Source organism: Ambystoma mexicanum, chromosome 1p (assembly GCF_040938575.1).
Source record: "Ambystoma mexicanum isolate Mex_15411 chromosome 1p, UKY_AmexF1_1, whole genome shotgun sequence".
Classification (NCBI taxonomy): Eukaryota; Metazoa; Chordata; class Amphibia; order Caudata; family Ambystomatidae; genus Ambystoma; species Ambystoma mexicanum.
In genome coordinates, this window is record NC_090921.1 from 136,219,913 (window position 1) to 136,243,502 (window position 23,590).

Here is a 23,590-nt window from a genome sequence, read left to right on the forward strand (position 1 = left end):
AGTCTGCGAACAGTTTGCACATCGTTGTACCTTAATTCTCCTGACAGGGTGTACTTGTATGTATTTCTACCATCTACACCCTATGGTTTTATGTTCACCTACCAGATTATCACCTAAGCATATCTGCATTTGCAAATTGTATATGGTACTGCCTGCATGTGTATGCTGACCAGTCGCTTGCCTCTTGCATACATTAACGTCCCTCCCATTTTGCGCTCCAGATTCAACATATGTACCTTATGCGCCCTACCCATACGGCATAGCTATCGTTTTAGCCTTAACCTGGTCTCTATGCCTTAAATTGCACTGCAGAGACATTATTTACGCTCTGAATTCCGTACTCTTATGTACCCTATTTGCATGGTATAGCCACTGCTTTAGCCTTCACTTGGTCCTTGTGCCTCAAATCGTACCGCAAAGCCACTGATTGCGCTCTGATTTACGCACCTATGCGCCTTATTTGTACAAGTATAGCCATTGTCCCTGCGCCTCAAACTGCATTGCACAACTATTGACTGAGCTTTGACCTATGCGTCCCATTTATATCGCACAAGTTTATGTTGCTAGCCTCGGCCGGTCTCTTGTGTCTAAACTGTATTGCATAAATTACTGTTTGAGATCTGTCCAATGCACTTTATGCGTCCCATTTGTACTGTATAGTCACTGCTCATAGCCTCAGCCTTAGTCTCTCGGGCCCTACCTGTACTGCATAGTTATTGCATTGTATATTCATTGTTACCAGTATAAACGTGGTCCTATGCACCCACCTGCCCCATATTTTGACTAGTTGGAAAAATATTGAATCTAATGATGTACTACGGCATAATGGCTGCCACTATACATTCTGCTACCATGAGTCAGGAATGTTATACTGAGCCCCCTTCTTCCATGTCAGATCCCGACCAACTTACATTTCCAAAGATAGCTCTGAACAATCCTACCTCGTCCCAATCTAAATACCATGGTGCCTCAGGGACAGACGTTTATACCACCCTCCCATGCACCATATCTGAAAGAAACTCTAAACTCTCTGCAAGACTCACTAAATTGCATGAACCTCTGAGAAGAGCTTTACCACCATCTAATTTGAAAACAAACTATCAGCACAGTATGAAACGGAATCATACTAACTTTCCACCTCCACCTTCTGCCGCTAATACAAACACCATACAATCTAAAAAAGACATAAGTTCAAGTCCATGGATGCTACTACATCCACTTCTAGCCAAGTCCAAACTGTAGCTGAGGTGCTAACACTTAAAGGAGCACTTCTCAATGTGAGATCGCTTGTCGCCCATGCCCTTGACATAGCCGATCTAATCACAGAATGTAACTTGGATTTCCTAGCGGTAACCGAGACCTGGCTGCACAATGCAGCTGGTCCCTCACTTATGTTAGCTACCCCAGAAGGCCACACTATAACTAGACAAGATCGAGTTGGCTCTCAACGTGGCGGTATTGCCATTATTTCCAAACGGAGCCTTTCTCTCAGAATAGCCCCGACTCAAACTCTGCAATCCTGTGAAAACCTCTCTGATAAATTCCAGATAAACAATACACAATCACTCATCATTCACCTAATATACAGACCTCCAGGTCCCCTCAGTACCTTTGAGGAAGATCTGCATAGCATAATTACCAATAACCTCAAACCGTCCTCTCAACTTCTCCTACTAGGGGATCTCAACATAGGCTTTAATGATTCCACGGATAAACAAGCTCTAGATATAGCCAACACCATTAACGCCTTAGGCTTGTCTCAAAAAGTCAATAAACCTACTCATACAAAGGGGAGAACATTGGACTGGATAGCGGATTATAATTGCACAGTTACTATCTCCTCCATCTCTCCCAAACCTTGGACAGACCACTCACTTGTGTCCTTCAACTTATGAACATCTAGACCATCTCCTATGGCCCCGTTGTTAGCGCCTCCTTGCTTAACCAGAAATAAAAAAAGCATTACAGTGGACATAGTAATCCCTGTCATTCTTCCCACTCTAAATGCATTGCCAGATAACCTAGACCCTAGCATTCTAGTCCACGAATATAATATCATGCTCACCACACTGGATAAAATTGCCCCTCTTAAACTAAGAAGTAGTAAACCTAAAGCCCATTTAAATAAATGATTTACGCCACAATTGAGAGACCTATGCCTCCTAAAAAGAAAAAGTGAAACCACTTGGAGACTATGCCCATCTAACGAAAATAAAGTAAAATTAACTTTCTGTCTAGCAAAACGGAACTCTTATGATAAACGCATTGCCAATTCTAACTCCAGTATGAAGGAACTTTTTTCCATACTGAAAGAATTAGAGTCACCAATAGCCACACCTGATTTAGTTACTAAGGATAAGCCCTGGTGCACGACAATCTGGCTTCCGCCCACTAGACGGAATGGAAACCGCCTTAATCGATTTAAAAACCCAAATCGATGAGTTGAGAGATAAAGGGAGGACAGCACTCATGCTCCTACTTGATCTCCCAGCTGCATTTGACCTTGTCGACCACAAAGTCCTCTGTAGACACCTGGACTCTGCAGCTCATTTCTCTCCTGAGGCCATCAAATGGTTATAATAATTTCTGAGTGAGAGAACCATGAGAGTATCTTCCCCATCGGCAGCTGCAGACCCTACCCCTATCTCGTGTGGTGTTCCCCAGGGCTCCTGTGTTTTGCCAACCCTATACAATATCTTTACCAAACCCTTGTTCGACGATCTGGACCTTCTAGGTATCGCCTACACTAACTATGCAGATGATACACAGATTCTCCTCCCACTTTCAGGGGATCATAGAAAGGACACAGAGTTGGTGAATAGGGTATATCTTATCATTCAAGCATGGATGGCCACTCACGGCCTGTGCTTGAATGATCAGACAAAGCTGATAATCCTGGGCACACACGCAAACATCAACAAACTAGGCCACAAATTTTCTTCTTTCAACATTGATGGAAATATTATCAAGGTTTCCAAGGAAGTAAAAACCCTTGGTTTTTACCTTGATTCCACTCTGTTATTCGACAAACCGGTACATTCTCTGGCCGCCACCACTGCCTACACTTGTAAGTTGATAAGAGCTGGTAAGCCATTCCTTTCTAATGACAGTTGTATGTTCCTGGCTAGAGCCTTAATGCTCTCTAGAATTGACTATTGTAACGCCCTTTACAGTGGTTCTAACAAAATAATTATCCAGAGACTACAAACACTTCAAAATAACGCCTTGAGAGCAGCGCTTGGCATAAACAAGAGTACATATCTCTGCCATCATACGGCAACATAAATGGTTATCCACAGACAACAAAATACAATTAAAAATGATCTCACTGACCCATAAAGCTTTAAATAACGCTGCCCCAGTTACCTTATGAATAAACTACATAAATGAACCTCTACTAGAGTGGGCAACGCTAACTGCCATGTAGTACTGAGATATAAGCTAACTACGATTGGTGGTAACAGCTTCCCAGTGAAGGCTGCTAAAATCTGAAACTTATTACCATATAACTTGAGAGCAGCCCAACCTTACCCACACTTTAGAAGAAACGCCATGCAACACATCATCTCCAATGACCCCTAGTCACCTCATCGCCTTAGCCACATCTGCCCTTTGCCCACCCTATGTCTAGGCATTGGCACTATCCTACCATGCATCTACTCCTAGCTGAACTATGGTATACTATCAGCACTGTTATGTGTAAATTATTCTGCTACCCTGTGATACTCCTAGCCGAACTGTGTCATATTCTCGGCACTGTCATGTGTAAATTATTCTGCTACCCTGTGATACTCCTATCAGAACTATGTCATACTCTCAGCACTGTCATGTGTAACTTATTCTGCTACCCTGTGATACTCCTAGCCGAACTATGGTATACTATCAGCACTGTTATGTGTAACTTATTCTGCTACCCTGTGATACTCCTAGCCGAACTATGTCATACTCTCGGCACTGTCATGTGTAACTTATTCTGCTACCCTGTGATACTCCTTGCCGAACTATGGTATACTATCAGCACTGTTATGTTTAACTTATTCTGCTACCCTGTGATACTCCTAGCCAAACTATGTCATATTCTCAGCACTGTCGTGTAATTTATTTTGCTACTCTGTGTTTCCATGTACCTATTTGTAACCTGTATAATTTGTAAAATTGTAAGCTTTGCATTACCTTATTGTTGCGCCCTGTTACCCATGGGTCTGGTGCGCATTAGAAGTTAACAAACTATTGCTAGGTTGCAAAAACAGAAAAACTGAAATCAAATTCTACATTTAATCTCAGTTGGGAGGGACCCGTTGGTCTTAATTTCACAACGCCACTTTGACAGGACATAGAAAATTGGAGAAGCTTGGCAGATCTGTGGACCAGTGACTGTCCCGCATGACTGCTGCCCGTGGAAAGCTGGCGGGGCTAATGCAGATCCAATCGCATATTCAACGTCACCAGAGATGTGATGAAGTTATGTTACATGATATTTGAATAGCGCTGACTGACATTTGTTGTGGTTTCGAAGCACTGTAGTGCCCCAAGGAAGCAGTTTATTTGGAAATATGCCCCATTGCCTCCTTTTGGCCACTTCCGCAATGCCCGTGACCACACCCAGTATGTCCTGCGGTCCACAAAGAACCTTTTAGCCACTTTCAAGTAGGGTTAAAGTCAGGCAGGCGCCCCAAAGCATGCTGCCTGCTGGAGGAAATCCAGGGGATTTGCTCCTGAATCAAAGGAGATTTGCTTTAAAAACAAGAAAACATGAGCACGCGTTTGCTTGTTTATGCTTCGGGTAAGGCTCCCCCGGGCCGCTCTTTGTAGGCCTGCATTTCTCATCTTGGCTTTCTCTCTGGCAGGCAATGTGCGTTCTCTGGTCCTCCGAGAGGTGCAGAACAGTGAAAGGTTTGTACTTAAGAGAATTTCTTAAATGGCGCTTGCTGTGGGCCAGTGCAGGCCCTTTTCTGATCCCTCTCCTTATTAAAAGCCCTGGAACAGAAGCGATAAATTGCAGCCTCAGCCTTGTGGAATCGAAGATCCTTCCAACTTAACTGTTTCCATAGTGGAGGGCGGGGGGGGGGGGGCTTGTCTTCTGGGCATCAAAATTATCATATGTACCCAAGAGGTATTCCCAGGGTCACCTCATGCAAAGTCCTGTAAACTGCTTGGCCTCAGTCCATCTGCGCATGTGTGGGAGTTTCTGGTTGGTCTCCGCCCCTGGTTGACTCTGTCTGTCTCTCATTGGTTCGCTTTGATCAGTCGCTTTCAGCTTTGTTAGAACAGACCCTCTGCAAAGTCAGTTTTTCTAAATTGCCACATTCTTTTCTATGTCCTGCCCGTTGGTGCATGGGAGCACTTAGTGTGTGTGTTTTTTTAAATGTATTTATTTATTTATTTTTTGAAACATTTATTTTCCAACATTACAGAAATGAGAAAAGGCAAAATGACAAAAGCGTAACATACAAAATCAATTGAATGAACACCCAACTATATACAGCCTTACAGCCCCCCCCCCCACAGAGCCACATTTCATTCAATACCAGGCCTACTACAATAAAAGAAATTTACCCCAAATCTTGTTGAATAATGCACTTTTCTTTTCCCTGAGATGCAAAACTCTTTCGATATCCGCCAAAATATGCATCTCATCAATCCACATTCCAATGGTAACGGGAGTTGAGGTCTTTCGGGTGCAATGGTGGGAAAGAAACTGATATTGAGACATTGGAAGACTTAGTGTGTGTTGCGTACCATGCTAACCTTATCTTGACAATGCCGTTGTGGAGGAAGTTGGCCTTGACGAGTAGGGTGTTGAGACCTGGCCTGATTCTGCAGTTCAGTTTTGAGGAGGCTGTGCAATACGGTTTACCAGCAGCGCCCTTGCTTGTTCACCCTTCATTGAGGTGGGTCTGAAGTGAGCAAAGAAACTCAGTTAATGCCATTTCTTCCATGTATGCATTTTCATCTTTCCGACAGTAGCGGTGCCTAATTTCTGAGCTCTGTGAAGAGTTTGACATGCGTGTATGCATATCTTCTGTAGGAAAACGTAAGTACCTACACAACTGTCCGTGTAATAATGGGAATGACCACGCACAGAGGCATTTTCCTATAGAGTGGTGATCCAAAGGAAATGCACCCCCTCCACCTTTGGAGGAAGGCCTCCTTTGTGTGGCCATTGATTGCGCAGACTAGCAGTCATCTGCTTCAGGTTCTGGCAGTGTTTGGCAACAGCCTTACTATGTGCGACAAAATACTAATTCCAGAAAGTTGTATTTGTATTGTCCCGTATTGTGATATAAAGCAGGAAAGCGATCAGTTCTGCATCCTGCAGTCCCTACCAATGTTGTGGGGAATTTTGTAAAGCACAAGTGTTTGCCTTGCAACTGTTCATCTTGGTCCTAATCATTTTTAGTGTTGGCTATCAGGTGGCACGCCACCTAAAAGCCTAAACTATTGTATTAGAGTACAGCTGGGGAGGAATGGTATATAAGGAGGGACACAAACCTTATAGTTGTTTGGTTATTTACTCAACCATTGCCTGACTGCCCATGGCCATACTAATCTATATGGCCATTCACACCCTGCCCAAAAACATCCTTCTAGGGGTCTCTTTGAGCTCGCTCTTAACAAGCCCGATCATCAAACTTTACGCTGGAAGTTACTACCAGAGTTTTTTAAAGCATTCTACTGAGAGTCGATGGCTTAATTGTAGCTGTAAACACTCTAGTGGTGTAATAAAAATGTCTTAACCAGGTCCGCCTTCAGCCACTCCATTTAGTTTATAAGCACTACGTGCGTCTTTCATTGAAGTCCTGTTAACAATAAGCATTGGCAAAGCCAACAGTTTTGGCTTGTGTATATGTATTAGGCAATTGCCAGGCACTGCTATTTATATGTCCAGGTACTTCCACCATTTCACAGCTGCCACCATCGATGGCAAGTGAAATACCTTTCCCATACCTATACAAAAGGCAAAACCGTTGGCATTGCCAATGCTTGTTTCCTTCTGTCATGTTGGTCTGTCGTTTGGAAATAGTTTTGTTTGTTTTGCTCTTCAGTTATTTGGTTAGATTGGTTTTGAATAACTGGTGGTACACTATTCCAAAACTCTTTCCACCATTTCTCTATTTCCTGTGATTAGGAATGTCTGAGTGGTCCGAAGAGCAGAGCTGACTTTTTCCTGTTTGGATATTATCGAGGTAACCGAGATGTGAGAGCAGAGGGTGCAGATGATTTTATCTAGGAAAAAGTGAATGCCGGAACCACGTCAGTGGAGGTTTCTACAATACCCCAAGAAGCACAGCTTGGTTGGTTGCCAATTTCAGAGTTCTTCACCTACCACTGGCTCGAACTTGCATGACTTGCACCATGGGCCCCTTTTGTGAAGAATTTGTTATAAAGGTACAAGTTTTTTGTTAAGTCGAATTTCTTTTTAGAATACCTATATAAGGACAAACTTACTTTAAAATGTACTTTTTGGACCCATTTGTCCAAATGTCCTTTTCCAAGAGGGTTTTTTTTTTTAACTGTGTAATATGGAGCTACTTTGAAAAACCATTTCCAAGGCCTCTTTCCACATTTCCAGTCCATCCCTTAGGCTAAATACAGGTGTGCCTGCTGTTAAATCCTCTCTAAATGGGTGCGACCAACTCTGTGATGGTCAGGGTGCTGGCTGCTTGTGGTGACCCGCACCTACCCAGCCGGGCTGGATTCACCAAGACGGACCCAGTTTCCATTCCTCATGGAATCTTCATTAGCGCAGAGAATCGCCACCCACGTGTGGAATCCTAGAACACCAACATTGGAGTAAAGATTATTAAATGACGTAGAACAAATACATCTCAGGCATACAACCTCTGTTTATTCCACTTGATAACAAAAAAGGCAGTGTTATCTAGAATTCGTTTCTGGGCACTTTTCCATAAAGAAAAATCGAGCAAGGACAGTTGGATAGCACTAGCAGAGATTTGCAAACATTGCCCCTGCCCCTTTAAGGTCACAGAGTGCACCCTCATACACTACAATGGCAGTCGTCCATTCTGTGCGAGAGGATCCACGAGCACTACCTCTGCTTTACAGGGTTTTTAGTGTGTTTTTTCTCTCCGATTTTTAAAGTGCTTTTAACATAGAGCCATCTTTCTAAAGTGCTGTTGGCAAAGCAGTGAGTTGGAGTGATAAGCGGAAGTTAGCACCAATTAGAGTATTTGATCCCCTAACCTAAAGTGACTGTCCCTGGATTACAGAGATCTCGTTCAGACAAGATCCAATCTCTGGTACTATCCGATCCAGACTGGGGCAATGCACGTGTCTGAGCACCTGCCCTTGCAACTCTTCTCAAACTGGTACAACACACTAAAGCAAGACTATTCGTTAGTATCAGAATGTTTGACCACGTCCCCCACTCTCATGGAATCGCACTCGCCGCTGATACTACCCACATCATTTCTGCACCACCTGCATAACATTCAAGACCATTGTAACCCAAGCGCCACCCTTATTGCTATTTCACAATACGCCCTAACACAAGACTGGAGATCAAATATTATGGCAGGAAAGACCAGGGAGTTGGACTTATTGCTTGCACCTGCTCTGTGGAGCACTGCCTCACAGGGCATCATCCACCTTGATCTGACATTTCTACAATACCGGAAACGCCTGGAGACCTGATCCTTCAAGCAGTTCATCGACTAGCAGTTGAGCCCAGGTCTCTGGGTGTAAACGCTGTGGAGCCCTTCTGCCAATGTCTATGGGCAGCACTTTGTTGCTGCTTGGCTGGGTTTGCACTCTTTAAAGACTTAATCCAAATACCACTTCTTAATAGAAAGGAAGAGGACGTCCTCCGATGAAACCCTATTGACCATCATTTATACCGATTTCACCCCCAGAATGTCCTCTTGGCTATCACCCTGAGGCTGTTGAACATCCGCTCATGCCTTATGCGTGGAATCAGCTTGAGGGCTTTGCTGCAGTCCATGGATCTTATTTAGAGGGTGGAGGAGAGAGCAACACTTTTTAGAGAGCAACACTTTTTAGAGAGCTTTATGCAGCACAACATGTCAAAACCATAAGGCCATTATCTGCAAAACAATCATTTCGAGAGGAAGATGGCATTCTATAAAAGCAGATTACAGTGACATGCATGAATCACATTACCAATCCCCTAAATGTTGAATGCATGGAAGGCGCGAGGATATCCCTACAACCTGATCTCAGCTGGCGGGAGTTCCACAGTGAGACCTCACTCCCTAGATAAGATTGTTTAAATGAAGTTGGTGGCCTAAAGTGAGAAGCTGGAGCTACTGTGATGGTCAGAATGCCACGCGCTCCCAGAAATGAGCAACTTGCCCGCAAGGTGTTTCAGTGTAGACCAAGGTTGTCCAACATACAGCCCGCGGGCCACAATGCAGCCCGCCAAGCCATTTTATGTGGCCTGCGAGGCCGTATGTTGGACAACTCTTGAGTGTAAAAAAAATAACTACTTTTTTTTTTAAATGTGCCTGTGCGCAAAACTGTAACTTCCTCTGGTGGCCCCATGGGGTCAACAGAAGTAGTTCCAGTCCTCAGCCACGAAGCGTTTATTTATTTATGCAATGTTTGTCTGATATCCGACAAACATTGCAGAAATAAATACATTTGTCAAGAAGATCTTGGGACTTGATGATGGAGGAAGGAGAGACTAATTTGTATCACGGCATATTGAGGGTTACCTCGGGAATACCATTCATTTTCAGTGAGCGCGGGTCCATACAATTGCCCAGTACTCCCACAAACTATGAACAATGGGATTAATATAGTTGCAATTACTTTGCATTTAAATATCCCATTTCAGGCAAGTAGGACCCACCATGCAAGAGAGGAATGGGCTCCGGCCCAGACATGCCCGTTCTTCTCTTGCAGGGTGCTCCGAGGGGCAAAAGGCGAGCCGTGGTGAAGGGAGGAGGTGGTGAGGTGAGGAGAAGAGAGTGCTGGCCCGGGCAAAGGATTATGTGGACAGGTGCTGTGCAGGAGTTCCTCTCGGCGTGGGCAGCACAGTGGATTCCTGAACCCCTGATTAGCCGTGGGCCGCTGCTCAGAGGGCCATTGTGCGGAGTAACTTTCAAGGTTTGTCATCTCTGGACATATGTTTAACAGGGGTTGCGGCGACACAGCCTGTCTGCCCCAAAAATCGTTCTTTTGAATTGCGAATGTCACCAAAGATGAACCTTTATCAGCTGAGAAAATTAACCTTTGCAGTGCTTTTTTTCCTCGTCTCAAGACAAAGGAGAACAGCGGGAGCTCAGTTACGTTTACCTCTAAGCACAGTGCGGATTGATAAAAATTTCCATGCATTATACCTAGTACATTGGACATTATAGATGTGGCCAGTGGGGTATCAACACATGGCGAATACCACATGTACAGCACAATATGTTACCCTAGTAGTGCCCCAATAACACACTGCAACCTGCAAATGGGCCTCAGTGGACCACCTGCCAAGGTTTCTGGAAGTTGCTTATGATCTTGGTCTGTGATCTATGATATGATCTGATATGATAGGTTATTTATAACGTGCTTAATACCCATGCAGCAGTGATCCCAATCATAAAAGTGAAACAGGCAAGCCCAACAGGTATAACTTATTTTCACTCATTTGGTAGCACAGTCTGAGGGCAACCTATACCCTTCAGGAGAGGTGTGAGCTGATACAGTTGCAACACAAAAAACAATAGTACTATGTTCCCAAAATACCTTAGTTCTTGTCTTTCGGATCTCAGCAGAGCCAGGCTTTTCAGCATCAGACCAGAAGCATGGGTGCCTTTGCGCTGGGCTGGGGTCAAGTCGGAGAGCATCAGCGATGGGCCCCAATGATGCAGTCCTGTTTGGCAGTGGTGCTGATTTGCGGGTAGAAAACGCTGGGAACATTAGGCCGTGCCAAGTGGATGGCACTGGAAGACTCTGTGACCTCTGGGCCCGGACAAAGGAATACTTGCCTTTAGCGCTGTGCAGGCTCGGCTGACACAACACGGCATATGGTTACGGCAAAGATGTCAAAGCTTCAGCATTGTCATTGAGCAGAACTCTGAGATTCAGGGGTGGTGCAGCGTCGAGGTCCAGGATGATTATGATGGTGTCAATAGGGCCAGCGCTGAGAAACTCCGCTCAGGAGGGCCATGGGCCCGTGTGGGGCCGACAGGCCAGTGGGCAGACTGCAACAGACCTGCTCGAGCCATCCTGCTATTTATACAAATCTCGGGCCAAGCAGGGCCTGATGGGAGAAAGAACTGCACTACAAACTGCTCTTCTGCTGGGCTCTTCCTGCTGGAGCTTCCCCCTACACGCGGGACAGGCAGCTCTGCAGATACTCAGAGCTTCCAGGGGGTTGGGGCTGGGTCAGGGCCTACCTTCTCACCCTCGCTTAGCGGGGCTTCCCAGAACTAACCCAACCCGTGCCCTCTTGCATGCAACTCATACTTAGCTGGCAGGGGAGAATCTGATCTCAAGGGCAGATCTCCCAGGGTGAGGCTTACCCATTGCACATCGGATTTGCTGACCCCTGCTATGATCCCAAATGCGGGATACACGACTGCATTATTCCTGGTAGTGGGGGACTGCATTCGCGCTCTCCCCCCCCCCCCCCGATTTATTGGTGAAAGAAAAGGTAAAGTGTGCACTAGGCCTGCTAGGTTGCATACTTTAAGATTGTGCTCACATTGCGTTTCTTCAATTAGGTTCACATTTGGGTGATCGCTTTTCCACATTTTATCTGTTGAATTGAATTATGCTTCTTTCATCACTACAGAAGTAATGTGTATTACAGAGATAAGCTGCCATATGTATTGGGCACACTACACATGCTCGGGCAGCATCATTCCTGTTTTGTACAGGACAATGCTGGCCTAAATTAGGAAAAGCCAGCATAGACATGTTGCTACAGGGGCATATTTTGGGTACAACCAGCATGACAATGTGTTACATCAGTGACAGTGCTGTCTTACACTGTGGACACATTGATCATTAAAATGTGTTGTGTTGTAAAATGTTCTTTTCTGCTGTTGGTGACATGGAATTTTCATGTTCCCCTTTAGAACTGATTGTAAACTTATGGCTTTTTGGTCACCACCTTTTCTGCTGTAAAATGCACCATTTCAACCCCATATTTGAAAAAAAATTCCAAACCCTCCCTAGAGCCTTGTAGCTCCCTCGCTTCGCTCGGTCGCCCCACTATTTCAGAAAAATATTAACACATAGACACTGAAATAAATCACTAGCAACTAACCTTTGATCACTACCCAGGACACCAAAAGCTATATTTGGGACTGCATTGCTATCACTGCCTGTGATGCTATTGTGTCAAAGGTCACACAATATCGCTTTTTAATATACTGATTTGGGTGAGGTTGTTGACTTTTGGCTTGCCGGCCCACTGGGTGACAAAAGGTTAATGCTTCGGCCCCACATTCAAAAAGGTTGGACAAGCCTGGTGTAGACAGACATAGGGCAGGCAGAGCAGCAAAGGAACCAGCCAACCTGCTGTTTTAGGTACAGAATGATGGGTTCATGCCCCCAATACCAGTTGCCCTTGGGGATGCTGGATTTTGTAAGACTGTGTTCCCCTGGTGCTGCCTGGACAGGGCTGGTGTCTGCACTGCAGGCAAACCTCTTCTCCCGGAATCAAACATTGTGGCCTTCTCCTGGAATGAGGGAAAGATGGAAATAAGCACGTTACCTTGCTGGCTACAGGAGAATGAAGCTGAGGTGCAGGTCCAGGACTAAGACCAGGGGCTTGGCAGATTCCGCCAGAGGTGGTTTATGAGCATCCACTGTACATTTCTGCTGCCAAACGGGAACTCCATTCTATTGATGTTTGATATTCATTCATTTCCTCTTCTTTGCCAAAGGTTGGTCAGACTTTTTTTTTCTTTGAGGCCAATGCCCAATAGCTCTGTACCCTGTGCCTGAGACCTGATCACTTCTAGATTATTGAATTTTTGTTGTTGCCCCTGCCCGCCTCTCTTGCCTCATCACTGGATCAAGGGTTTCAGCGCTCTTACACCATGGACCTTGCAGGACTTCATTGTTCTAAAGTGGTTGCAGGTGAGTAGAACTCCTTTTTATCCCCGCCCTGCAAGCCCGATGGCGCGGTTCCATGTGATTGGGTCTCAGTAGGTGTTCCAGAGACCCTGTGCTGCTACTGTATATTTCGGGCTGACCATCCAAGCTGCTCCATGTGTGCAATATCCAAGACCCTTGATTCCTCCAGGTAAATCTGGGTCCACATACTGGGATGCAGAACTCTGTCAGCAGAACCCCAGATGCTCCATGCACAGATTGAGTAGAGGGGAAAAGAATGACCTTTTATGAGCCCTGTATGACAGTGTACACACGCCACACCGGCACTTGTTATACACAACCTGGTGGATCACATCAGGTTCCTTCCTTGAGCACCATTGCTGGTCCTCCCTCGGGGGATATGCCACGTGAGGCCCAGAACTGAGCTGGGGGACAGGGGGGACACCAGATTGGATAAAAGCCCATGCAGGAAATCAGCAAGGGCAGGGGCTGGTGCCAGTCTCAGTCAAGGCCCACTGCAATAGCCACCCTCCTTCCTGCCAAGTGCCCCATGATCTAACGATGATGGAGCGTGCCACCCTTCCGTGGGCTCCGTTCCACCGGAAAGGCATGTTGGATGGACACACTTTTTTTCCAGTCCTACCTGCACAAAATCTCCTGCTTTTTTCGCTCAGAGAGTCCCACAATCTCTCAACCAAGTGGAGAACCGCCAGGCATCTGTCTCTCCCCCTCGCCTGTTGGGTGCCATATTTGCTGTGGTGCTACAAGGCCATTACTACAGAAGACATTTGTTTTCCCAATGTGGGAAGAGAAATTGGTGTTGGACATTGCCCAGTCCTAAGACTTAATTGCAATACATGCATTTTGCTCTTCTCCGTCACCCCACCATCAAAACTGTGATCTTGATATGCAATGATTACTCTTGTTGCTAGAATATTGCCCAATGGGCATTCCTACGTGTTGGGGCCCCCAGATGCTTTGTGTTTCATTAAGCCTTGCAAGCTGGTTTAGGTTCTAGATTAGCTTGGTTCTTGGATCAGTGAATATTGGCAGCATCTGCTACAAAAATGTGTGCTTGACCTCATGGTCACAGGTTCTAATCCTGACCAGTCCACTGAGCCCTCCATCCTTCAAAGGTCGAACATATGAGAACCATTGAGTTGGGTAAGAAACATCAGTTATTGGTCTGTAGCACCAGGATACCCGTGTTGGGGTTAACGTGTGCTTTACAAATACACCTGTTATGTTATTACCTGTTTATAATATGCCTAACAGGCGGGTTTAGGGCATGAATTCCTTCTGTCCACTGCCTGCTATGATTTTTGAAAGCCTGGATTTCCTCTTGTCACAGGCCTGGCTTCCTTTTTTGGGTCCTGGTTTCCTTCTGCATCAATTGCCTGGTAATCTGATTTGGCCCCTGGATTTCTTCTGCCATATGCCAGGTAAGATCATTGAAGGTCTGGATTCCCTCTGTCAAATTCTTGGCAGGCTGGTTGTGCCTCCGCATGCCATCTGTGTCATGGCGTCCCTGTATGTAATATGGCCAGCAGACTGGTTTAGGGTAATGGAATGCCTGTGTGTTGAATGCCTGGAAGGCATGTGGTCCCAAATTACCTGTATGCTAAATGCCTGCATATTGGTAAGGGTGATGTAGATATATGGTACATTCTTGACAGACCGGTGGAGGTCTTAGAGTCCCTGTTTATTCATCCCTGGAAGGCTGGCTGTGGTCCTGGATTCATGCCTGTTGGTCTGGCAGAGGTTCTGGATACTCGGATTGCCATACCTGGCAGGCTGGTTATGAGCCTTCATTCGGTCTGTTGCTTGCCTGGCAGGTTGGTTATGAGCCTACATTCGGTCTCTTGCTTGCCTAGCAGGTTGGTTATGAGCCTCCATTCGGTATCTTGCTTGCCTGGCAGGCTGTTTATGGGCCTGGATTCCCTCTGTTCTGCTCCTGGGACTCGGGGTGGGCCCTGGAGTCTGTTTCTTATGCCTGGCAGGCTGGTTGGAGAGCTCTTACAGAGCTTATGGGTACTCTGGTTTTCATTTCTGGCAGGATGGTTGGGGACCTGGATAGCCTATGTCCTACACCTGAGAGGCTGGGCCTTGGATTCCACCTGTTGGCACCTTGAAACACTTGTCTATAGGCACGTTATAAATTCCATATCATATCCTACTGCTTAGAGGCTGGCTGGTACCTGGATTCCACCTGTCCTACTCCTGGGAGGCTGGGCGTTCCCTGGATTCCGCCTGCCCTACTCCTGGGAGGCTGGGTTGGCACTGGATTCCATCTACCCTACACCTGGGACGGCCCTGGACTCCCTCTGTCCTACTCATGAGTGGCTGGGTGGGCCCTGGATTCCACCTGTCCTACTCCTGGGAGGATGGGCAGTTCCTGGATTCCACCTGTCCTTCTCGTGGGAGGCTGGGTGGGCCCTGGATTTCACCTGCCCTACTCCTGGGAGGCTGGGTTGGCACTGGATTCCATCTACCCTACTCCTTGGACGGCCCTGGACTCCCTCTGTCCTACTCATGGGAGGATGGGTGGTTCCTGGATTCCACCTGCCCTACTCGTGGGAGGCTGGGTGGGCCCTGGATTCCACCTGTCCTACTCGTGGGAGGCTGGGTGGGCCCTGGATTCCACCTGTCCTACTCCTGGGAGTCTGGTGGGCCACGGATTCCACCTGTCCTACTCATGGGAGGCTGGTTGGGCCCTGGATTCCACCTGTCCTACTCCTGGGAGGATGGGCGGGCCCTGGATTCCACCTGTCCTACTCGTGGGAGGCTGGGTGGGCCGTGGATTCCATCTGTGTTTCATGCATGTCAGGTTATATAGAGCCTTGGAATCCATCCGTTACATGCTTGGCAGATTGTTCGAGGTCATGGGTTGCCTGTACCCTAGACAGGCCTGACTAGATTTTCGGAGGGTAAAGGATCGCCTGTATATTGAATGTCTGGCAGGCTTGGGATTCAAGATCACTTGCACTTTACAGGTCTGTAGCAGACTTGAGGTTATGCATTCTCCATAAGATACATGCCTGGCAGATGGGTTGAGGTCATGGACTCCCTTTTTGTTAATCCGTAGTGGTTCTGCATTTGTGTCTGACTGGCTGAAAGAGGGCCTGGGTAATCCTGCTTTTCATGCCTGGCAGGCTAGTTCACGGCCTATATTTGCTCTGTCGCATGCCCGCCAGGATGACTGAGGGCCTGGATCCCTGATGTAGGTTGCATGCCCTGGACGCTGTCCGAGTCACGTGTATGGCAGACTGGTTTGGTCCCCGGATGCCCACTGTCACCAGCTGGCAAGCTGATTCATGGCCTGTAATCGCCCCGTCCTATGCCTGGTAGGCTGGTTTGGGCCCTGGATGCCCTTGGTCACCATCTGGCAGGCTGGTTCATGGCCTGGATTCGCTCTGCCCTATGCCTGGCAGGCTGGTTTGGTCCCTGGATGCCCTCGTTCACTAGCTGGCAGGCTGGTTCATGGCATGGATTTGCTCCGTCGTATGCCTGGCAGGCTGGTTCGGGCTCTGGTTGTATGCCCTTGTCACCAGCCTAGCAGTTCTTGTCCAGGGCTTGGATTTGCTGTTGCTTGCATGAGGGTCTGGATCGCTCCGTCCTATACCTGGCAGGCTGGTTTGGTGCCCGTTTTCCCTCGGTCACCAGCCTGGCAGGCCGGATTCGCTCTTGCGCTTGCATGAGGGCCTGGATTCGTATGCCTGGCAGGCTGAATGAGGGCCTGGATTCCCGAATCATGTTGCATGCCTGACAGGCTGTTTGCGACCCTAGACGCCACCTGCATCAAGTGTCTGAAGTTGGTTTGGGTCCCAGACCCGTAACTAGCATGTTGCTGTAGGCCCTGGATCCCTTTTGCATGGAACATGCCTGACTGGCTATTTACGACTGCCGGTTCCCAGCAAGTTTTCATAATCACTTGCTTGTTCGCCTTTTGGCACAAGAAATAAAAATCTGGCAGTAAAATAGCACAGCTGAAGCACTCAAAAACCACAACTCGTGCACAGTCCTAGCCTTGTTATCATCCTGCTGTCCGCGCTCCTGCGTGTGGATTAGACCGAAACGGCCAACTTTTACTTTTTATAAAGATTTAATTGCATTTGCACAATTGTAAGGCACACTGCAGACTGGATTCAAAGGACTTTAGACCTTACTTCTATAAGACACGCTCGTCCAGGAAAAAGAAACCTGCTAACTCCAAGAAGTTATCCACAAGAATCAAACAGGTGAGTCACGAATCCGAGGACTCAGATTCTGACAAATTGTGCCTTTTAAAGAATATTTATTAAGTAACACCAGTCAAAACTACTAGCCGCTGGTGACGAAACTTATCAATCTGGCCCACATTGACCAAAAAACGGGTCCATAATAGCATTTTGTGTTTTTGGTTACCGTCATTGCCCTATTGCCCTATAGGCCAGTCTCAGCCTGGCCAGGAGATCTAAATCTATGAAAGTACTTCTACGTCCCATTCCCTTCCCTCCATACTCGTGGGACAGAAACATGATGTACATAATATACATCAGAATTCTAATTAAAAACATGTAAAGCAGTGGGATGCATGCACCCACGATAGACATGTCCACCACTCAAAGCCTCTTGTGCACATGCGCCTGCGCCACAAGTCCTTCGCTCCACTCTGGTCGGAAATTAAGCTTGCAAAGCAGCTGCCCCTTCTATGCAGCTACATTATCTGCCATTTTTGTTTTTTCACTCCAATTATTTTACGTTTGTCCTGGGACACCTGGTTTGTACACTATTTCTCCAGCCGGCACGTGCAACTTATATTTAGAGTATCTCGGAGTGGATCATGCTTAGCACCTTCACGCATCCTGTTCCTTGTTCACAGGTCGCACTCTTTATCAAGCATTGGCAATACAAATGGTTTTGGCCTATGTGCATGCATGGGATAGGCATTTGACAGGTACTAACATAATGTTATTCAACTGTAAATCAATGGTAGCAGCTGCAAAATGGTGCTAGTGTGTAGGCATATTATAGCAGTGCCTAGCAAATCCTTATCTAATATCTGTGCACAAGCCAAAATAGTTGGTTTTTCCAATACTTGTTTTTAACAGGACTTTGAGGGAAACCTACGGTTTATAAATCAAGTGGTTGAAGACATGTTTATTACCCCAGTAGCTCATTTATAGCTCCAATTAAGCCTCTACATTTCAGAAGTCTCCTTTAAAATAACACTACAGGCACTTGGAGCACTAGGTTTGATGTTAGTGTTTGATAAAACTAGCTCCAAGAGATCCCATAAGGATGTGTTTTGGGCAAGGAGGGACAGGAAGGGGGTGGGAATGGCCATAGGAATTACCACGTCCATGGACAGTCAACGGGTAGCTAAATAACCAAATACCTAGAAGATTTGTGTCCCTGCTCCTATCCCATCTCCTTTACAGCTGTACTCCAAAGCAATAGTTTTGGCTTATATGGAGCACTTTAGCTCTACCTAACAGCCAAAACAAAAAATGACTGAAGCATTGGAAGCAAGTGTTCAACACTAAACCCCTAGCACACCTCGTGAGTCTGAGGTCCCTTCAGGGACTTTAGGAGGACCACAGGCTTGTCACCGGAGTCGCACTGAAGACCCCTTTCGGGCCTGAGTTGGACCGAACACCTCTTACCAGACACATCCTAGGCAGCACGCAGTGGTTTCCAGACATGCCAGACAGACCTTGTGCCATCTTGTTGGGAGAAGCCCCCGGACCTCTTCCTGTGTCTTTCTACCGCTTCTACCAGGCTTTCGCCCGCGTTTCCATTGGGAACTTTGAAGGAAGATTTTTCTGTTGGGACTAGGCCTGTGGGACCACATTGCGAGCCTCCCTCCGCCATCCAATACTTGGCAGGATTTGGTTCCCTTCCATGCAAAGAACGGGTCAGGCTCATCAGTCGGGCTCCTGCTCCTTAAGTGTATAAAGGTTGCCCCCATGATCACTTCTACTACCCTCTCATAGATCCATGTACAGGTGTGTTCCAGCATTGCATAGCAGAGGTGCCTGAAGGGCAAATCCAAGCCATATGTGGTAGAAGGCATGGCTCCTAGCCCTCATTACTTGAACTCTGTCCTGGTCCAGTCCCTTCCTGCCATTGTGGGTACAGATGCACAGGCTCAATCTTATTTGCTGGGCCAGCGATCAGACCTTGAACCAGATGCGAGTGGCCTTGCAGTCATCCATCCCTTCCAGGAAATGACCTCCCCGGCCTCCCACTGTGCCATGCTATGCAGCACGCCAGAACCTTATATAGTGCTGTGCAGACTGGTCGCTTCATTCCTTTAGGTCTTACAGGTACGACCCATTCCACCCTCTACCACAAAGACTTCCTCCCAGGACGCTCCCCATCTGACTATTTTCTGTTTGTTTATAGCTTGTTTTTTTTACCGACCTGATAAGGGGTGACCATTTTGGTCCTAGGGCGTCCTGTACCGTCATCCCCTGTGGGGATGATGGTAACACTGGTGGATCCCCTGCCTACTGATTTCTGCAATGCAATTGATTCCAGTGGACCCTCTGGCTACCCCCGCCTACAACTCCTTGGCTCAACACACCGCCTCCAAAGAGCCAGACCTCTACTTGAGTAGTCACTCACTCTTCGGCTTCCCGCCCGCTTATTTAGGGATGAGGGAGGACTCAGCAAATCTATCCTATCAGTCTGGACATTTCATGATGGGTAACTCTCGGATTCCTGGGACTGCAGCTTCCTCCTGCACTACTAGCAGTGTAGCGGTAGCAGAGAGTGATTCTGGGCCACTGGCTTGAATACAATGGGCATGCCCCAGAAGCTGGCTGTACTGCGCGAGGCAAAATAATTGTGAAACTCACCTCACTCAGTGACTCCTGCATACCGCAGGCTGGAGGCAAAGTTGCGGCTTCTGTCTGAAGAGTAGCCTCAGCCCTTACCTCAGCAAGCAGCCTCAGGGTAGTCTATTTGTCTATTTTATCGCTAAGGAAATGGATGTGTTGGGCAAAACGTTTCAGGCAAACTGTGCCCTTACCTATACCAGGTCTTCGGGGGGTTATTTAAGAGCACCGCAGCCTCAGTTCACACACCTTTTGACTGCATGGCAGTCTTTGTCGGAATGCTTCTGGACACTTTCTAAGATCCGCCCAAGCTTCGGCCTTCCATCTTAGACCCCTTCGTCCCAGACTCTTCCAGTGGTGACTCATCTGGCAGGGGAACTCATTCTGCAGAGGGACTCCCTGAGCAGGTACCCGTAGGCTCCTCGCGAGTGTGAACCTCACTGGGAGATGCTGGACCAGATTGACAGCACTGTTGCCTACCCTTGTTGATCTGTTAGAATCGCAGTGCAACAAGACGTATTCTCTTTACGCCTTTTAAACGGTCAGTGGTCAGACTCCCTTGGGACGGGCAGAAATTTTTTCCATTGCTCCATCTTTCCCTGAATGAGAAGGTACTTTGCAACATAAAACGTTCTTGGAGCTACCACCTGCTGTTGATTGTTCCTCACTTGCCCACCAGAATCTAGTTCTCAGATCTTCTCGAGCTGAACTTAGCCCCTCTGTGGGTCCTGCATCTGAGATTGAATCTTCTGTTGCAGCATGGGTTTCCGGTCCTTCCGCCCTCCCCCTCAATCCCTTTCCGTCTTTGAGGACCTAGGGTTGGAGGGTCTCGGTTTAACTCAGGAAAAAATTGACATTGTCAAGGTTGAGTGAAAATAATCTCCTTATGTCCAAGCACAAGCAAATGAACACGTTTAGCCATTGAAGTCTGGGTAAAGGTGTCTCCTTGGGTAAGGTTATTTTGTTCATGTACAACTTTATGGGTTTAGAGATGTCCCTGGATTCTTGCTGCACTTACACGTCTACCATGTGTACATGCATCAATGCGGCAATACCTGTTTTTCACTTGCTACTCAGTAGTTAGGGGCCCTTTAACTGCCTCCTAAATCTCAACCTGCTTACACGGCCTCTGCACCCTGCAAATACAGTTATGTCTATAGTGCAAGGCATTGGTTGAAATTCGCTTGATGGCCAGGAAAGCTGCTTGCATGACACGTTCACATCAGCTTGGTAGATTGGCGAGCTTTGGGCTCTCTAGAATCCAGATTCTTTACTCCCCTTCCGCTAGCACAAGGGATCTGTGCATACTCACCCTGTCTTTGTTCCCAAAGTAGTGTCTTCCTTGCATCCATTTAGGACATTTGTTTACCAGTGTTTTTTCCAGAATCTTCAGAGGTTGGGGGTCCTTGTCAGAGTCTCGATGTAGCGGTGGCTGAGGTTTTACTTGAAGTGAACAAGGTCGTTTACGTCTTCAGATCATTTGTGCATTACTTTCAAGTCTTAAACCTTGCACGCGAAAGCTGCTAAGACTAGCATTGCCCGCTGGCTGGGGGCCTGCATTCTGGAATGCTACAAGCTCGGAAATGCACCGCTTCGTAAAGGTATCCATGCCAAGATAGCCACCCAAAGACGTAGGAGTATAACCAGGTTGCTCACCGTAGTGACCACCTTACTCCTAGTCCATAGTCCCCTTTACTCCATACGCCCCCCGTCCCCTCTAATAAGGTTCCCCTGTTATTGCTAATAGGTCTCTGACCTGGTGATAGAAAAGGACTGATGGGCGATGCGCGGAGTGGAGCCAGGGTGGGCGGGGTTATGGCCGCGTGCTGGGCCCCGCACAGAAAGAGAGGAAGGACACATTTTTGAAAACATTTTTTGGATGCTTTTTACAAAGTGCTCCGGTCCTGTCCCACTGGACGGAGAGATGTCCCATAAGTATGGAGGAAAGGGGACTATGGACTAGGAGTAAGATGGTCACTACGGTGAGTAACCTGGTTATTCTGTTCTGCTGAACAATCGGTGCTCGGGTGGTATGTCGCCAGTCTTCCATTGATGACGATATGTAGTTCCCTCTTTTCGCCCTTGTTAATTCGATAGACATCTTCTTTCTTCTTCAATAGTCCCATTTTAGGGAATTGGTCTATTTTGATGTCCTTATGTGGAACTACTAATAGCGGTGTGTTTATGTGCACCAGAAAGCAAACTCCTCCCCAGTTGGGTGGTAGCTTCTCATATGCCTTGGATCTGAAAGCCCAATAGTGATCCATTAGTACTGCTGTTGCAACTTTCATGCCTGGAGCTTTTACTGTCTGCTTGCACTCCTTGTTTTCTCCACCCTTCACTGCTCCGTCAATCTAGAAACATAATGCTGCCCCCTTAAGTGGTATTATGGGCATGGGCCTAGCCTCATTTTCTACCCACGTTCGTCATTTTGCACTTGCTTCCCATTCCTTTAGGCATTTGTCATTTTCTTCTTGTACTATACGAACTGGAAACGGTTAGGAGCATATGCGCCATGCTCCCCACTACTCCCTCTTTCCATCCTTGTATAAGTGGCCATATACAAGCATGTGTGGCCTTTCCCAGCATCCCGGTTCTCCTCCTATTTCTATGGGTCCCTTCTTAGGACATGGTATTTCTTTCAATGTTATTGTTTTTCTCTCTCCTTTCTGTCGGCCATCAGTGATATATTGTATAGCCTGGTCTTTTTTCCAGTAACTGTCCATGTCTAGTGTTTTTATCTAGCTGTCTTCATATGGAAATGTTGCCTTGGCCATCCATCTTAAGGTTGCCGTTTTCCCTTGGAACCTTCCTTGGGTGTTACACATTGATATGTACATAAGGCACTCTGCTCTTGCTGGTGATATTTCAGTTGCCACAAATGTTTTGGAGGCACTCGTGGCAGAGGGGATGAGAGAGCAGACCTAGCAGCTCTCTCCAGTTGTCTGTTTACCTACTTTAGCCATGTGCTTATACCACATGTTATTGGATACTTGAGCAGTATCGATGAGATAGGAATCGACCCCTCCTACATCTATATCAACTCTGCGCCTACCTTTCCTTACTGGTCTGGCAGTGCTTACCTCCTGACCTGACATGGTAGCTACACCTGCCGTAATTGGGGTTATGTTAGGGGTCACAGCTTTGTTTTCTACAACGAAAGACATTTGCAAAAATATGAGGCAAAGATGCTGAGCGAAAAAAAAGGACACAAGTTGACATTATCACACTTTTAATAATGGCATTCATTACTTAGCTTTGAAGATATAGATGAACCGCCTGAAATGTGCTATAAATGCGTTATTTTGTTGTTAATATATATTACTTTAAGCCATGTTGTTGCAATGTTGTTCTACTGCAATAAGGAATAACTGTTCCCACACAATGCGTATTCTACGGTCACAAAGAAATTCAAGTACGGAGGGATTTCCTCAATGAAGTCGTGGGTATGTTTGGGACAAAAAGGCCAAGACAACATGGAAGGATAAACTGGAGGAGGGTGTTCTTGCACGGTTGGATCTTCTAACAAAGTGGACAAATTGGCCTGGGAAGGTCACAAGGTGGGGGTCTTGGGGAAGCATAGGACAATGGAGGGATAACAGGTGCAAATTTCACGATGAATGCTGTCAGTGTGCGAAAACAAAAATGATAAACTAAAAGTGTATCCTCATTCTGTATGTGTAGGAAGGAAGTCCTTTTCCTATCTCTGTCGCTCGGGGGTGAGTAATCAT

At 46.8% G+C, this 23,590-nt stretch overlaps 1 protein-coding gene and 1 non-coding gene across 2 annotated transcripts in view; both read left to right on the plus strand.

The window, feature by feature from the left end:
* LOC138567117 (insulin receptor substrate 1-like) overlaps positions 1-23,590 on the plus strand; it is a 488,944-nt gene that overhangs the window by 251,699 nt on the left and 213,655 nt on the right. The gene's annotated exons all lie outside the window — the stretch shown is intronic.
* Positions 11,436-11,597, plus strand: LOC138462616 (U1 spliceosomal RNA). Its single transcript, XR_011265215.1, has one exon. It is a non-coding gene; the product is annotated as a U1 spliceosomal RNA (small nuclear RNA).